This window comes from Megalobrama amblycephala, linkage group LG3 (assembly GCF_018812025.1).
Source record: "Megalobrama amblycephala isolate DHTTF-2021 linkage group LG3, ASM1881202v1, whole genome shotgun sequence".
Classification (NCBI taxonomy): Eukaryota; Metazoa; Chordata; class Actinopteri; order Cypriniformes; family Xenocyprididae; genus Megalobrama; species Megalobrama amblycephala.
Genome location: NC_063046.1, coordinates 48864084 through 48881924, shown reverse-complemented (window position 1 = coordinate 48881924; position 17841 = coordinate 48864084). Strand labels below are relative to the sequence as shown.

The 17841-nt window shown below is 36.2% G+C and overlaps 2 long non-coding RNA genes and 2 other non-coding genes across 4 annotated transcripts in view; 3 read left to right on the top strand and 1 right to left on the bottom strand.

Moving 5' to 3' along the window:
- LOC125265578 overlaps positions 1–17841 on the top strand; it is a 47941-nt gene that overhangs the window by 1926 nt on the left and 28174 nt on the right. The gene's annotated exons all lie outside the window — the stretch shown is intronic.
- On the bottom strand, positions 2790–7701 carry LOC125265577. The gene is made up of 2 exons (XR_007184293.1): positions 6902–7701; positions 2790–2918 (listed from the first exon to the last, which is right to left on the bottom strand). It is a non-coding gene; the product is annotated as an uncharacterized LOC125265577 (long non-coding RNA).
- LOC125265958 lies at positions 7704–7867 on the top strand. Its single transcript, XR_007184387.1, has one exon. It is a non-coding gene; the product is annotated as a U1 spliceosomal RNA (small nuclear RNA).
- LOC125265963 lies at positions 16428–16591 on the top strand. Its single transcript, XR_007184391.1, has one exon. It is a non-coding gene; the product is annotated as a U1 spliceosomal RNA (small nuclear RNA).

Below are 17841 nucleotides of genomic sequence, written 5' to 3'. Positions count from 1 at the left end.
AAAAAAAAAACGTACATTAAAGCTGAAATCAAACCTGAATGATGACAACACAGAATAAAATACTATCACTAGTGATCATCGAATCCTTTTTACAGTTTATTTTACACACTTTGTGTTTAAGTCTTCCACTTTTTTCACAAAACATTTGCTCTCTAGAAACCCAGTTAGTTTGGGTTAAAATTCTTTAAAATATCTAGTATAAGCATTATAAACACTGAATTAATACCAGCATACGAAATTAAATTAAGGACATGCATCAGAAAAATTGGGAATGTTGGACAATATATAATAGAATATAACAGCTTGATAGAAACTGTTTTTGCAGTGTTGTCTTATATAAATGTCCATTAAAGCAAGACTATGTCAAAAAAAAAAAACAGCCACTGTGTCCAAAAGTGGCAATTATGGGATAACAGACACAGCAATTAATCATGTTCTATAAGATCATTATGTTTGTAGCGTGATCCAGGGGATTAACACGTATTTCAGACCTAGTGGAGTCATTTACTATTAGTATTACTCCACTAGGTCTGCCTATAGGTGTACGTTTTAATCCCCTGGATCATGCTATAAACATGATGATCTTAACTTTATTAATTTTTAATTTATTAAATTATTATTAATAGTAAATATGTAAAGTTGCATAAAATGAAAATACTCAAAGTAGGCTAACTACGTTACCTCAGATGTGTACGTTAATGGTTGGATTCCATAACTGATCACATAAAACATATAGGTTAAGACAATACAACATTTTCTGTAGGTGTCATAAAATTCACTTAAGTTGAGAAACTTTCTATTGCTACCGCTACCACCTCGTGGCTGCATCAGAGTTTTGCCTCTTGGGTTCTATATTCTTTGGTTAGAGGGACAGAACCGTGAATTATTATTATTTTATTTTTTTTGTAATTTGTAGTCAATAAATGCATTGGTTACAACTAGGGGTGTGACGAGACAGGTATCTCACGAGACGAGACGAGACTCGAGATTGAGTTCACGAGACGAGATGAGACAAGATTTTTACACACTATTTTTAAGAAATCCTCAATGGCGAAATACATGTCTAGAAACAATATTCTGCAGGTGTCTTTAAAACGTTTTAACTAATCATCTCGTGATGAATGTCATTTCAGTTCTACTTTCTTAGTATGAATTATCATATGCAGTAAAAGACAACAATACTCAAGTACTGTAAAAGGTTTTGCCACTAACTCAACTGACTGACTTCTCTTCTGTATGATTTCAGTCTCTTCAGACCTTACTGTACATGATTGACGAGCTTCTACAACTTTTGACCTCCTAACTGAACTCCTTTCCCCAAACTGATCATAAAAACAGTATAAATAAAAATGGTAACACTTTACAATAAGGTCTCATTTATTAACATTAACATATTAACCAACATCAACTAACATTGAGCAATATATTTGCTACAGTATTTATTAATCTTTGTTTATGTTAGTTAATAAAAATAGCCAATTATTGTTAGTTCATGATAGTTCACAGTGCATTAACTAATGTTAACAAATGAAACCTTACTGTTTATGCTTAACAAGATTAAGAGAAAACTGTTATTCATTTTTTATGGTAACACTTTACAATAAGTGCAACCAAAGTGCAAATAAGACCAAATTTTTCTTTGATACAGAGCTAAGAGATGGTTACAACTACACTGCCCAGACTAAAATAGCTTTCATATTGAGAGATACTTGCATGCATCAGGGATCCGCTTTCAAAATGCGGGGTATTGACATCGCGTTGAATGCGCGCTCGCGTTTACTTTCACTTTTAGCGATCGCGCGTAACTCTGTAAATATGGAGCGGTGGCAACCGTTATCCAACTGAATTAAATGTTTTTTTATTTAAATACAAAGCAAAACGACAGTGGAGGCGTACTGTAAACGAAGCTGTGGCATATTCTGTCCTAATCATCCTAACCACTCTGTCATGGCAACAACATCACGAGACTACTTTTCGCCTCGACGAGAAATCTCGTCACATATTAGTCTCACGAGATCTCGTCACACCCCTAGTTACAACATTTATATAATACACTGACATGTGAATGCAGTATGTTTATGTAGCTACAGCAATGTTGTTTTTAAAAGATTATAATCTGCTAATATTTGAGGATTAGTGTGGTCAGCCAGCATTGCCTGCCGTTAACATATTTCTGGCTAACGTTACCTTAGTTAAAGGCCGTGTTGCAGTTGTTTTGAAGTGTTTTTATGTTCTTAAACTTTTATGTTAGTTAAGGGCAATTACATCATGTTCATTATGGTTTCACAAGGACATGAGACCTGCAGGTGACAGGTGATTGTCTTAAAAAATCCATTGCAAACAAGTGAAATTTAACATTTAATTAAGTGAAATGTACTTAATCTTAATGCTTACAATTCTTATACACCTCATGCACTTGTTACTATATAAATTAAGACATAATATATTCAATTTTAAAACAAAACATGATTATATACATACACACACTGACTTTTGCACTGATTTAGCGCAATGGATTTATACATTTCTAACAAACTGCATGTCAAGCATTTTGTCTGTCTTCTCCTCCATGTACTTGTAGTCTCCACTGTGGTTTGCAGTGTTGCATGAGGATTATCCAGTCGTTCAGAGAAAACAGCATAAATGTACGGTTTCCCCACTGACACAGAGAGGAGAAAATATGCTCCAGTCAGCAGGAGTAATCTTAATAGAACTAAAGATTGTGTGCTACATTTTGTTAATCATACTTGGGTGTATCTGCTCTTTTCACAAAGACCAACACTGGGAAGTTTAATGTTTATTAAAGGTTTATTAAAAATGAGCAAAGAAAGGATTGCAAAATCCAAAGAGAGACTCAGGGTGAGGATACAGCATCATTGCAGGGAGTCTTCAGGATCTGCTGAATCCCCTTTGAGCTTCTTGTGTTGAAAGCATGAAAAAGACAAAAACGGGAGAAATTATATCAGCCCATATACAGTAGTATATAATGTAATTTTGGTATTTAGTATGATTCCCCATTTAGCCTAGTATGTTTTTTTTAAACTGCTTGCTGCTTTTAAGCATTCTTTTTAATCTCACTTATAAACTTCCCTCTTCCTTTATCATTAATCCAAAAATTAGCTGAGCTGAAACATAATAGACAGACAGCCAACAGAATCACAATGCCCAAAAAAACCCACCCATACGGGTTTGCTTACTCGTGTATGCATTCTAAAATAAGGAATAAAAAGGATATTCTCATTTTACCACTTCCACCCACTAGGGGTGTATTGGTGTATGTATTCGTACCGAAAATGTAATTCTTACCGACGAATACATAGTTGTAGGCCTATAGCCCATTGACCACTTTTAACTACCATTAACCACCAATAATCGCAATAAGCTCTGTGTTGTGTTACTTTCGATTACAAAAAAAAAACAAAGTCCCATTCCGCAAATTCAGTCCATTTTATCACGAAATTCAATCAATAAATGCCGTTTTGTCACTCTTTGATGTGGCGTGACAGATCACTGTACAGGCGCTTCATTTCAAGCGACAGCGCCGAGTGCGAGTGAACACGATCATCTCCTCCTCTTTAATACTAGTTACAGAATAAAATGAACATCTGAAGGTATGTTGAAAGATACAGTACAACTTACAGAAACGTATCTCGATTGCTCAATAGTGTTTCAACCGCAGAAAGACATCAATGAAACAGCTTGTAAAAAATGTCACATAGCATTTACCTCAGAAATGCCATTCAGTGTCCACAGCTTTGTTAGTTCACTAGAGAAATTAACTCTTTCGCTACATATATGCACATTACCCTATATATCCATTATATTTTACTTAACCTGTCTTGATTATTTAATGTATATGTTTAATGTAAGTAAATTAACATGTCATGAAAACAAGTTATGATGGCCACTATGTCAATGAATATATTTTAAAATTGGAATTGGAGTAGAAACAGATTTAGAAGTTAATGCAAAAACTGCCTTATTTGCAATTTAAATCTTTGCATACAATTTGTATGTGAGTGTTGATCATTATATCTAAAAAATAAAAAGCAATTTAATCATTTGGGCTCTGTTGTTAAAGGGATAGTTCACCCAAAAATGAAAATTTGATGTTTATCTGCTTACTTATCTGTGAATTTGTTTCTTCAGTAGAACACAAATGATGATTTTTAACTCCAACCATTGCAGTCTGTCAGTTGTATAATGCATGGCAATGGCAACACAATCTATAAGAGTAAAAAAAAAACATGGACAGACAAATCCAAATTAAACCCTGCGGCTCGTGACGACACATTGATGTCCTAAGACATGAAATGATCGGTTTGTGCGAGAAACCGAACAGTATTGATATCTTTGTTTTTTTTGTTTTTTACCTCTAATACACCACTATGTCCAACTGCCTTGAGCATGTGCATGGCATCCGGTGCATGAGGTGTGTACGTGACTTGGTGTAGTTTAAACATGGTGCCTGTAGTACAACAGTTGTTATACAAATGGAAGTAAACCACTAAAAAACATGGATTTATTACATCAAAACTTCATTTTATTTTGTTACTTTTCGTAAGGGCAGCTTTACAAATAAAAAGGACACATACAAAGATCTTGTTCGCATACCTCAGTTGGATGTGGAAAAACCATAGGCACTGCTGATGGTTTAAATCGTACGTGATCCTCTCCTGGGTACGCGCGAGAAATCACTTCCGGTGCTTGTGTAAACTACGCCAGTCGCGTAAACACCTCACGCACCGGATGTCGTGTGTGCACTCAAGGCAGTTGGACATAGTGGTGTATTAGAGGTAAAAAAATTATATAAATACCGTTCGGTTTCTCACACAAACTGATCATTTTGTGTATTAGGACATCAATGTGTCCTCACGAGCCGCAGGGTTTAATTTGGATTTGTCTGTGCAAGTTTTTTTTACTCTCATAGATTTTGTTACCATTGCCATACATTATACGACTGACAGACTGCAACAGTCGTTAAAATTATTAAAGTTAAAAATCATCATTTGTGTTCTACTGAAGAAACAAAGTCACCTACATCTTGGATGCCCTGGGGGTAAGCAGATAAACATCAAATTTTCATTTTTGGGTCAACTATCCCTTTAATTGTAACCTTTAATATTATAGTAATATGAAAGAAAATGCTTCCATATAGTTTACAGCAGTGGTTCCCAACCTGTGGTCCGCGGCCCACTTGGGGGCCGCAGTGATCCTCCAGGTGGGCCGCGAGATAAATTAAAATTAATTTAAATATATTACTATAATTCCTTAATTTAGTTATTAATACGTTACATTTAATACATTAAATTATTTTTTTTTAAAAATACATAAACCACGCACTCTCTCGCACGTATTCTGTGATTGTTTCGGTTCAGCCCAGGTCGTTTCTCATCGTGCTGCTGTGAAATACAGACTGAACGGTGGCTGAAAACGCAAACTCTCTCAGTTGGTAAAAGAAAACTTGTCACTAAAAAGGTTTTGATGGATGACGATTGTAATGAAGGTAAAGACGATTACAGTGACATACAGCGGTCGTACATTAGGAATGTGCAAGTCCGCAATTATTGATGCGCAAACAAACCATGCATGTGCGCTCTCGACTCACTGATCGCTATAACATCATATTTCTGCATGAACACAGTTCAATATATCTGCGTAGTTGTCCAAATTAACGTACTGTGAGCGTTTTATAATGGATGCTCGCCAAACAAGCGTGTTTTGGAGAAGTTTGAGAGGATCAGTGGTATTATATGTGTTATATGTCAATAATTTTGAAAGGATCCGCATAGTTTTTAAATTCAGTCCTTTGGTATCTCCCTGTGGTCTTATTTAGTATGGCAAGTTGACTTGTGCTTGTTAATGTATTACTGAACAAAGTAAGTACTTTTAAGTTGTAAAGAATGTCTGCAAAGTATGTTTGCAAAAATAACTAAAGGTTTAAATCTATCTTGAGTTTCTTCTTGAAAGAACTAATAACATGGGGTTGAAAAGTAATAACACTAAAAATACAAATGTTGCCATGCGTGCCATGTTGATTCAGAGAGGAGGTGGGCCTTGGCCTAAAAAAGGTTGGGAACCACTGGTTTACAGCATTAGCAGAGATAGATTTTTTTTAATCCTTAAATTCAATTAAAATGAATTAAAATGTTCATATTTAAAGAGAGAGACACAATTTGTTCACTGTACCACTGTTTTAAAAAAAGAAAAAAGCAATTTTATGTTTAGTTTTCTCCCTCCTGCTGTACTGAACCGTGACTGCAATACCATCATTTGTGTGTACCATTACACCCCTACCACCCACCACTAATCACCCCCCCCAATGTTATATTTAACCCCATCTAGAAGCATTTTTCTCTAATTATACAATATTTGATCACAAAAATGGCAATTGCCGTTTTATTAAATACTCTTTCCATTTGTCATCCAACATTCCAGGCTACGTATTTAACATAATATTCTATTTATAATTATGAGCCACTTAGCATTATTATATTAAATTGTACATGTTTTTATTTTGAACTAATATAGCATACCCAAAATATAGGCTACTGTTGTTGCTTCATTATTGTTTTGATCCAGAAATGAGGAAAAAGCTGGTGACACTGCAAAATTAATGTTACAGCATAATGTGGTACTGTTAAGTATGCTTTGCTGAATCATCACAAGAGTTCCTTTTGTTTGAACCTTGTAACGTTCAGCCCAGAAGGTTGAATTTACATCAATTAAAATGGGGTCAGATTAAACTGTGTTAGGGTTTGGAGTGTTTAAAAAGATAAGACAGACAACAGAAATAAAGTGAATAAATATGTATTTACAATATTCACAAGGAACTTAAAACAACACAATAAAACTAGAATAACTTAGGCTGTTAAAAGCATAGAGTCAGTTTTCACCATACCATAAAACAGTCCATAAGAATTGTAGTGTGTTGAAAGTCCTAATGTAAAAGTGGCCACTGGTGTATTTACAAAGTCCTGAAAGTGATAATCCAACAGAAAAGTGATGTGGTTTGCTGGAAAGGTAAGTCCATAAAATGAAACTCCTCAATCCAGCTTGTGGTCGATTTGCTTAATGGCCCTGTTTGTTTGCCATGCTGCCTCCTTTATGCTTGCTTACTTCCTGATTCCTGTCATGTGATCAGTCACATGACAGGCAGACCCAGACTCATTTAAAGACATACACGCATTAAAACCACTAAGAGGAAAAATGGACTAAAAAAAACATGCAAATCAATTAAAACTCTATTATACATAAAATCATTGTAATAGAGCGGTAAAACATGTATTTCATCATGTGACAGTGTCACAACTTCCCGGAAGTGACGTCAAAATCATAGTTCCTGCATGGCTGTTGTGGTTTCCTTTTATAGCTTTAATAAACGCATATAAGCAGTTTCATCACATAGTCCTAACATTCTGATGTTATATTATGTACCCATTTCTTTCTTTCTATGTCACAATATTCTGATCATTGATCTCAAACAATTATGGATTCGAAGATCTCTGATGTTCTATTAGCTCATCGACGCTTGCATTGCATTATTAGGGGAATTTGTTTGCTAAGAAATAGGACGGTACATTTATTTAAAAGTGAGACTAGCAAAACCATTCAAAAACAGATGGAAACATGTAGTAACGCCTCACCGTCTTTGAGAATGATGTTCCCTCAAGTGTCCCCTCTACAGGGCGCGTGTGGAACTCATACTTACCTGGCAGGGGAGACACCATGATCAAGAAGGTGGTTCACCCAGGGTGAGGCTCAGCCATTGCACTCCGGTTGTGCTGACCCCTGCGAATTCCCCAAATGTGGGAATCTCGACTGCATAATTTCTGGTAGTGGGGGACTGCGTTCGCGCTCTCCCCTGATCTTCTGGTATAAAAAAAGAATTAAAGGTGCCCTAGAAATTTTTTAAAAAGATGTAATATAAGTCTAAGGTGTCCTCTGAATGTGTCTGTGAAGTTTCAGCTCAAAATACCACATAGATTTTTTTTAAATTCATTTTTTTAACTGCCTATTTTGGGGCATCATTATAAATGAGCCGATTCAGGGCTACTGGCCCTTTAATTCTCCTGCTCCACGCCCACGGAGCTCGCGCTTGCCTTGAACAGTGCATAAACAAAGTTTACACAGCTAATATAACCCTCAAATGGATCTTTATAAAGTGTTCGTCATGCATGTGGCATGAATGCGTCGGATTATGTGAGTATTGTATACTGTTATATTGTTTACATTTGATTCTGAATGAATTTGAGGCTGTGGCTAACGGCTAATGCTACACTGTTGGAGAGATTTATAAAGAATGAAGTTGTGTTTGTGCATTATACAGACTGCAAGTGTTTAAAAATGAAAATAGTGACGGCTCTTGTCTCCGTGAATACAGTAATAAACAATGGTAACTTTAACCAAATTTAACAGTACATTAGCAACATGCTAACGAAACATTTAGAAAGACAATTTACAAATATCACTAAAAATATCATGTTATCATGGATCATGTCAGTTATTATTGCTCCATCTGCCATTTTTCGCTATTGTCCTTGCTTGCTTACCTAGTCTGTTGATTCACCTGTGTACATCCAGACGTTCTGCCCTTGTCTAATGCCTTTCATAATGTTGGGAACATGGGCTGGCATATGCAAATATTGGGGGCGTACATATTAATGATCCTGACTGTTACGTAACAGTCGGTGTTATGTTGAGATTCGCCTGTTCTTCGGAGGTCTTTTAAACAAATGAGATTTATATAAGGAGGAGGAAACAATGGAGTTTGAGACTCACTGTATGTCATGTCCATGTACTGAACTCTTGTTATTTAACTATGCCAAGATAAATTCAATTTTTCATTCGAGGGCACCTTTAATGTGTGGTCTTAATTGAGGAGACTGTTGTATTTTTTTTGTTGTTGATTAGCCATGAATGCTTTTTGTTCCAAACTGAAATCGGTTTGTCCATTTTGCTTCTGGCTGGTGTTAAAGGGCTAGTACACCCAAAAATGAAAATTTTGTCATCATTTACTCACCCGTACTTTGTTCCAAACCAGTATGAGTTTCTTTCTTCAGCTGAACACAAAAGAGGATATTTTGAAGAATGTTGGTAACCAGACAGTTGATGGTAGCCATTGACTTCCATAGTAGGAAAAAATACTATAGAAGTCAATGGCAACCGTCAACTGTCTGGTTACCAGCATTCTTCAAAATATCCTCTTTGGTGTTCAGCTGCAGAAAGAAACGTGTATGTGTTTGAAACAACTTGAGGGTGAATGCATGAAGACATTTTTGGGTGAACTATCCCTTTAAGCAACTGTGAATCACTTAAAGGTGCCCTAAAACTTTTTTTACAAGATGTAATATAAGTCTAAGGTGTCCCCTGAATGTGTCTGTGAAGTTTCAGCTCAAAATACCCCATAGATTTTTTTTTAATTCATTTTTTTAACTGCCTATTTTGGGGCATCATTATAAATGAGCCGATTCAGGGTGTGTGGCCCTTTAAATCTGGTGCTCCACGCCCCAAGAGCTCGCGCTTGCCTTAAACATAAAAAAGTTCAAACAGCTAATATAACCCTCAAAATGGATCTTTACAAAGTGTTCGTCATGCAGCATGTCTAATCGCGTAAGTACAGTGTTTATTTTGATTGAGTTTGAGGCTATGCTCCGTGGCTAACGGCTAATGCTACACTGTTGGAGAGATTTATAAAGAATGAAGTTGTGTTTATGAATTATACAGACTGCAAGTGTTTAAAAATGAAAATAGCGACAGCTCTTGTCTCCGTGAATACAGTAATAGGGCTGAAACGATTAGTCGACATTATCGACAACGTCGACAATAAAAAATTGTCGACAAATATTTTTGTTGTCGAATAGTCTCTTGATCTCATACGACCTATTTGAAGGGCCTGCAATAACGCGGTGTAACCAGTGGGGCGCTGTAGCGCAATACTGTAATGCAGCCCTCCCGGATCCAATCCAATAAAAGAAGTCAGCGCTTTGGAGAGCATAGTGCAAACGAAGTCGAACCCGTGAAATGTGGGAGATTAACATAGCATAAACATAACAAACATTACGTTTAGCATAACTACAGAATACTGTCATGCAGGGCCACCAGGGGTGTATTCCAGAAAGCAGGGTTAACTTACTGTCACATATACCCTGAACTCTCGGTTGATTAACCCAAACCTTGCTTACTCGAGGTATGCTGGTTCCAAAAATGCATCCGGGAATAAGTTCAGCCAACCCAGAGTATGTTCCCGGTTAACACACAAGACATTCTCAACAGAGCGACGAATCGATGATTCACCATGGAAACAGACGCTAAGAAAAAGCGCGCCATTCTACTTCATTCTTCTTCTTTCGTTTAATGGCGATTTACATAACCTACTTGGTGCACATCACCACCTATTGGGTGGTTGTGCAATAATTTTTAATCTTAATATTTAGGGATGTCCAGATCACGTGATCGGAAATCGGGCCCGATCACGTGGTTTCAGACTCGATCGGAATCGGACGTTACCTCCCGATCAGGACTCGGATATATATATATGTATTAGGGGTGCAACGGTTCTCGGTAAAAAATCGAATAATACGGTTCTCCATTTACGTTTCGTTACGCACTTGCACCGCGGTTCATCTCGAATGACGACGCATCTATTGGTTAATATGGTTTGTTTAAAATAGCAACGTGGAAAACAGACAGAGTTCAGATAATGTATGTTTCAGTCGATGGATGCACAAAACGTTACAACAACGATAATCAGAAAGCGTGGACAAAACAGTCACTCTTTGTAAACTGTTAACTGCGAGTGCCGTCTGCTCTAATGTTCAGTCATTTACGCCGTCATCACCCGGGCGTTGATAGCGCACGAGCGCAGGTGAGACCTGAACAGCACACGTTGCTGTCTGTGTTTAAACTAACTCATTTAAGCCTTGCTGATTTAAACCTTCAAGAACAAGGTGCGAAAGAGAACTCGCGCGCGCTGTGAGAAGATTTGTGTGCGCTCATCCGTAGCGCGCACACGCTTATTCCAGTCAGCGCGCAAATACTGTGTTCTCTTTCAAGTCTTGCGCTTCGGCGGCCACATTCATACAAAAATTATGTCAACATGCCCGTTCTAGCGAGTATCCTAGCAAACATAGTCGGTTATGTCTTAAGTGAACGTATATTAGTCGAGAAAGACAGCGCATGTGTAACAGTATATGTACTGGATCGTGCATGTCTTAAAGGGAAAACAACTATTCCTGCTGCCTGTATTTAATGTTAAATCAAACAACAAATAACAAAGAAATCACTCACTGCTCTTGACTGAATAGTTTTTGTAACTTCAATAATGACTAATCTTGATTTATTTTATACAGTAAAGATAATATGCTAAAATAATAAGATAAAATATAAAATCAAATATTTTATATTTGATTACTATTTGATTACTGTTAGATACCTGAAAAACCTGAAAAGCACTGTTCCTGGATCTGTTTTTTCGCTGCTCTTTATTCTTTTTTATGTAGGCTATTATAGAAGTGTCGGATCGGGACTCGGTATCGGCAGATACTCAAAATCAAATGACTCGGACTCGGACTCGAGGGCAAAAAAACGTGATCGGGACATCCCTATTAATATTGTTTGTTTGATGCTAATTATTTAATAAAATATCACATATATGATATGTATTTTATTATAGAAATTATAGCATAGAAAATGTCCTGTTATAAAGATTAAGTAGATCCATGTGTGCTATGACAATAAAATTAATATATTAGAATTGAATAAACATTTATATATTGTATAATATAACATTGTGTATATAACTGTAACTATATAACAAATTTAGATACATTAATATAACCATATTGATAATATAACACACATCTAAATTCCTCTTAAGCTAACTAACCCTTGAACATAACCTGCTCCGGAGCAGGTTATGTTCAGAGAGCAAGTTGCTATGGTTACTTACATACCCTAAAAGTTACCTCCGTTTTTGGAACCGAAAGTTGAGGTTATCCGCTTACTTACTCTTAAACATACCCAGGTATGTCACATAACCTGCTTTCTGGAATACCCCCCAGCTCTCATTCAAACTCACTGTTCTCACGCCACACGTTCATTTTCTCACACAGTGAAAGATGCAGAGCAAAGAGGACACAGACAACGCACCGACAGATCAGGTTACTTTTGATATAAAACTAAGTCTAAGCTTTTAAATCAATATTACTACGGGATTCAAACAGTACTTGTGGTGGTGACGCTGTTTAACGTTCGCTGTAAAGATCGCTGTAACACCTCGGTTCAAGCGGCATGTGAACCTATTCCTCTCTATTACAGCGCGAAATAAACATGAATGAACATCAAAAAGTACTTACTGAACTTACTGAAATGAATCCATCTCTATTGTAATCACTTAATCAGAGTTTTAACCGCAGAAAGAAGTCAATAAAACTTATTATATTATCAAACAAATATATCACACAAAATGTAACATTTACCTCAGGAAAGCCATTCAATGACCGTAAACTCGATAGTTTGTGTGTGTGTGTGTGTGTGTGTGTGTGTGTGTGTGTGTGTGTGTGTGTTGTGTGTGTATATATATATATATATATATATATATATATATATATATATATATATATATATATATATATATATATATATATATATAAAATAAGATATATAATATGTGTATGTATGTTGTTGTTGTTTCATTTTTCAAAAAACCCCCACTTAATTATATTATATTTTTTTTAACCTGAAGGATATTGGTCTATTCAGTTGGCTTGAAAATTATTAAAAATACCTCCTTGTTTTATTTACTAGTTAAAGTACAGAATAACTCAATATTTTAACTAATTGCTAAAGTAGAATAATCGAACAAAGCTTACTGATTAACCAGTGCAATAATCGATGATTAGTCGATTAATCGTTCTAATAATCGATAGATTAATCGATTATCAAAATAATCGTTTGTTGCAGCCCTATACAGTAAGAAACGATGGTAACTTTAACCACATTTAACAGTACATTAGCAACATGCTAACTAAACATTTAGAAAGACAATTCACAAATATCACTAAAAATATCATGTCAGTTATTATTGCTCCATCTGCCATTTTTTGCTATTGTCCTTGCTTGCTTACCTAGTCTGTTGATTCAGCTCTGCACAGATCCAGACGTTAATACTGGCTGCCCTTGTCTAATGCCTTTCATAATGTTGGGAACATGGGCTGGCATATGCAAATATTGGGGGCGTACACCCCGACTGTTACGTAACAGTCGGTGTTATGTTGAGATTCACCTGTTCTTCGGAGGTCTTTTAAACAAATGAGATTTACATAAGAAGGAGGAAACAATGGAGTTTGAGACTCACTGTATGTCATTTCCATGTACTGAACTCTTGTTATTTAACTATGCCGAGGTAAATTCAATTTTTGAATCTAGGGCACCTTTAACTTCAGGATGGTAATGAAGTAGAATCAGGGAAGTGGGATATTTTCACAGGATTCTATTCTATGCATATCGTTTAATAAACATTAACTTTTGAGATAGACTTATCAGTACTGCCAACCTTTTAGTTAAACATATTGTTCCAACAGAAATTTACCAGCAACTGTGGCGTAGTTTATTTTTTTCACATGCTTGTATTTTATTGTGTGATTTGATAGAGAGTTTGAATACAAATATAGTTTTTTGTTTTGTTTGTTTTTTCACTCAAAAACTGAGGTGCATAAGCGCAGATAAATAAGGCCTACGATTGATCAGTTCCAAAAATAAAAACAAAACCTGTCCTAATTGAAAGAAAACAAGCTGACAAAAAGATTGAATCCAATATTTGGTCATAAGCTAGCATAACGAGAGATTTATAAGAAATTTTTGCAGACCGGTCATTTTTGACTGGGAACATCTCTTGTGTTATAGGGTTTTCAACACAGCACAAGGGCTAACATTTGGTGATTCGGATATTGCTTTTAAAAGTGAAATCAGTCTTTGTGGCTCGATGTTTAAAATTTTTCATTTGCATTCGTATTATCTCTCAAAACTGATAATAATGCAAAACATGATTTTATTTTTATTTTACTTTTTAGCAAATTAACTACACAGTTCTTCCCTTCTAAATGTCTTCCTGCTGAGTTTTACCTGCATTGCATTTCATTTACGCTCGTCAAAAGTTGTTCCTTCAAACTTGCATGGTGAGATTTTTTTTTTTTTCTGCTCCTGCTGCTGCTGATGATGATGATGATGATGATGATGATTGTCGCCCTCAGAATGCAGAGGCTTTTTTTTCAGCCTGAATCAATCTGTGGATTTTAAATAAAGATTCATCTAGGGCTGCACAATCATGATTAAAACGTGGTAAATTTACTTTCAAATTAATAGATCTGTCAGATTTTTTAAAAGTTTTTAAAAGATGTCTTTGCATTTATTTGATCCAAAATGTAGCAAAATCAGCAATGTTGTAAAATAATTTTTACAATTTAAAAGAACTCTATTTGAGTATATTTTAAAATGCAATTTATTTGTGATACAAAGCTGAATCGTACACAACCGTTTTCAACATTGATAAGTAATGTTGCTGAAAATTAGGGCTGCAACAACTATTCGATAAAATCGATAATGAAAATCCTCGACAACTATTCTCATCATCGATTAGTCGGGTCTGCCCGTGCACAGAGAACTTCTGCCAGTCGCTCAAATTAAAGCACCGAATAACGCATTTCTGTGGACAAAAATGCATCTAAAAATAATGGAGGGAACAGGGCGAGCTGCTGCAGAAAAGGTAAGTGATCAAAGCTGCCCAAAACATGAGAATTCTTCATTTTAAGCTTCAAGCTAATGCGTTAGCGTAATGGCTTGCCTTTTGCTTTGACATAGGCCTATGCATGTGCGTCCTCAGCGCAAAACGTTCATTCTACGGCTATATCCTTATGTTATTCATTTACATTTACATTTGGCATAAATGTTCGTCCTGACAGTCTGCATTAAACTTAAAACTTTACTGAGTGAGCGCCGGCGCGCGCACCCGCGTCAGACAGACGGAACGCGGGAGAGAGGGAGACAATTAATAATCAGCGCAACTATATTCATTTAGTTGAAATGTCTGTTGTTTTAAAGTTACTTTTAGATTTAAAAGTCAACATGTCATTCAGGTATTTTATGAGAGTAGTAACTGTAAAGGGATAACATCGAATATAAATGTAAGACGTTTCTTACAACCTAAATTTACAATTTTAGATAATACTGTTTTACAAGAAAGGCAAATAATCAACATAATCGTTAGTTGCAGCCCTACTGAAAATGTAGCTTTCCCAAAATAGGAATAAACTGCATTTTAAAATGTATACAAATAGAAAAGTTTCTTTAAATTGTAAAAAATATTTCACAATATTGCTGCTTTTGTTGTATTGGGTCAAATAAATGCAGCCCTGGTGCAGAAGAGACTTCTTTTTAAAAAACAAAAATCTTACCGAGATCTTTTGAAATTTTAAACTTAACTCGGCGTGCAAGTAGATAAAAATAAAATATTATAAAAATAGTCCTGAAAGACAATTGCGGCAGCTGTAATTACGTATAATAGCTAGTGTCCTCCTGTCCCTTCTCGGCTCTTTGCCCTTGATCTGATTCTGACACGAGCCCTGCTTTAACCTAAGGCTTAGCATATTGGTGTCTGTTTAAAAGTCTTGCTGCTTTATTGTTTTAGGCGTGCAGTTAAAAGGCCAAAGACAACGAAATATAGGGGCGACTGCCTTTTTGTTTAATAAAATAACCCGGTTTTACTATTCTCCGTCTGCTGATTCTTGAAATAACTATCATGGTTTTAGTTACAACATGTTATGTGCGATATGTGCTGATATCCACATAATGTCATTATAGACAGTGTTGATCAAAGAGAAGCGTTATATTTGAACGTTTTGATGGTGTCGCGATGTTTGTGCAAGATGCTCGTTGTTTGTGAAATGCACTGGCGCCCTTTGTTCTAATCTCACGGAAGTGACGTAGTGACTTCCTTTTGCCGGCTCCTGTGTTGATTACATCATACTTTCATTTTATAATGCCTTTGGTCGTTTATTATAATCTCAGCATACATCGAACTTCAAAAGATTAATTGTATAACGTTTATTTCAGCTTGGGTTTATTTGGGTTTTTCATCTTCTTCACTCTGATTACTGTGGACTTAAAATTATGGTTTTAAACATCTGTTATTCCATTGGCTGGTCGAACTGCTGTTGCATCATGGGAAAGTGCTCCCTACAAAAAATATATATTTATATATATTTTTTTTATAGCTAGATTTACGGCGAAACTTTATAAGAACAGGCGACAATATTCTGCGCTTTAATTGCGTTGAATTATATGTGTTAGTGTGTATTGAAATGTCTTCCCATCGTCTTTGAGAATGATGTTCCCTCAAGTGTCCCCTCTACAGGGCGCGTGTGGAACTCATACTTACCTGGCAGGGGAGACACCATGATCAAGAAGGTGGTTCACCCAGGGCGAGGCTCAGCCATTGCACTCCGGTTGTGCTGACCCCTGCGAATTCCCCAAATGTGGGAATCTCGACTGCATAATTTCTGGTAGTGGGGGACTGCGTTCGCGCTCTCCCCTGATCTTCTGGTTCAAAGATAGAGTTGTAGTGGTTGTGTTAACAGTGTGTTTGAAGGAACACATACTCCGATTACCTATGAAATTACAAATGCTTTGCACTCCGCTAGGTACAATACTCAAATTTCTTATTTACCGCTGGTCAAAAGACGGTTATAAGTTTCTCTAGCGGAGTTTTGCTGCAGCGCTTCTCTTCTGTCCACCTTTGCATGTTTGTCTTTGTTTTCTCTATGCTTAAACGTCGATTAATCTGCTATAGGGCTGCCAACTTCATCTTAGTTCTTTATGGGAACATAAAGGATAGTTAAAATATTTGTAGTCATTCCTTCACAATGCGAGTAAATCACTCACATATGCAAATTTTAATGTTAGGCGACTAAATAATGTCTGTCTTGTTAGATTTCAATACTTGTTTTTGTATCTCCGTATATTTCGGTGTTAATGGCGAATTAGTAGCTGCTGCTTGTCATTTATTTATCAACAGAGGAGGCAGCACTAGTAATATAATGAATCATTTACAAACAAAACACGCCATCTACCTCAACCAATGCGCTGTATTTACTATGTTCTCCATCGTCTCCCAGCTCCAACTCCCCTGCCTCAGGCGAAGCTAACATTCATTATAAAATAAGTCTTTAGTTAGTACTAGGTAGGGTTGGGAATTGAATACTTGAGGTCAAGAAATCGGATACTTGTTATAAAATTAAAATTTCGATTCCTCTTATCGATTCCTTTGTGTGAATTTCAATATGACTTTAAACCATTCAAGCGCGAGACGACTCGCGCGATGTTTTCTGTACTGCACACACATCCAAAGCGCGCTCACAGAAAAAGTAATTTAAAGCATTCACCCGCAAGATATCTCGTGCACTGTTTTCTGTGCTGCACACACATCCAAAGCGCGCTCACAGAAAAAGTAATTTAAAGCATTCACCCGCAAGATATCTCGTGCACTGTTTTCTGTGCTGCACACACATCCAAAACGCGCTCACAGAAAAAGTAAATTTATTGTGAAGCGCAAGACATCTCGTGCGCTGTTTTCTGTGCTGCAGCTCTTAAAGTGACAGCACTAATATTCCTGCTGCCGTCTCTATAACACTCATCAAACAACAAAGAGAAAATTCACTCGTCCTTGACTTAGTAACTTTTGTAACTATATTTGTAATGTATATTTTATTTATAAAGTGCAGTGTTATTTTACAGTTGATTAGTTTCTGTACTTGAATACCTGAACATCTTAAACACTGTTTATTT